Source organism: Pygoscelis adeliae, unplaced genomic scaffold (genome assembly GCF_000699105.1).
Source record: "Pygoscelis adeliae isolate BGI_AS28 unplaced genomic scaffold, ASM69910v1 Scaffold286, whole genome shotgun sequence".
Classification (NCBI taxonomy): domain Eukaryota; kingdom Metazoa; phylum Chordata; class Aves; order Sphenisciformes; family Spheniscidae; genus Pygoscelis; species Pygoscelis adeliae.
This window is the reverse complement of record NW_008825076.1, coordinates 5721934-5722289: the sequence shown is the minus strand read 5'-3', so window position 1 is coordinate 5722289 and position 356 is coordinate 5721934. Positions and strand designations below refer to the sequence as shown.

The following is a 356-nucleotide window of genomic DNA, read 5'->3' as shown; positions in this document are numbered from 1 at the left end:
CGGGGAGGGGGGGCCGGCGGGCGGGCGGGGGGTGCTGGGGCGGCTCATCCGCGGCTGCTGCCGTCCTCGCCGTAGCCCTCCGAAACCAACCCCCCGGTATCTCTCTTCTGTTTTTGTTTGTAGGGATCCCTTTGTATTTTGTGGATTTGCAGGATGACTTAGATGATTGTGAGTAACTGTTTTTTTTATTTTTCTGCTCCCTATTTAGGCCCTCCCCTGCTCTCCCACCCCGGGGTTCTTCTGTCGCCCTCTTTTCCCCTCCGCGTTTTTATCCAGGTTAGGGTGAAGGGAGAATTTTGAGGCTGTTTGTACTGGGAGGGGAAGGCTTATAGGGTGGTAGGGCTCCGGGGTTACGG

At 57.0% G+C, this 356-nt stretch overlaps 1 protein-coding gene across 1 annotated transcript in view; it reads left to right on the top strand.

The window, feature by feature from the left end:
* The first annotated feature begins 128 nt into the window (after window positions 1–128).
* The window catches only part of LOC103919291 (serine/threonine-protein phosphatase 4 regulatory subunit 1-like), a 25110-nt gene continuing 24882 nt past the window's right edge, over window positions 129–356 (top strand). Inside the window, exon 1 of the mRNA XM_009326779.1 lies at window positions 129–168. The gene's annotated coding sequence lies outside the window, so the exon portion shown is untranslated. The remainder of the gene's footprint in view (window positions 169–356) is intronic.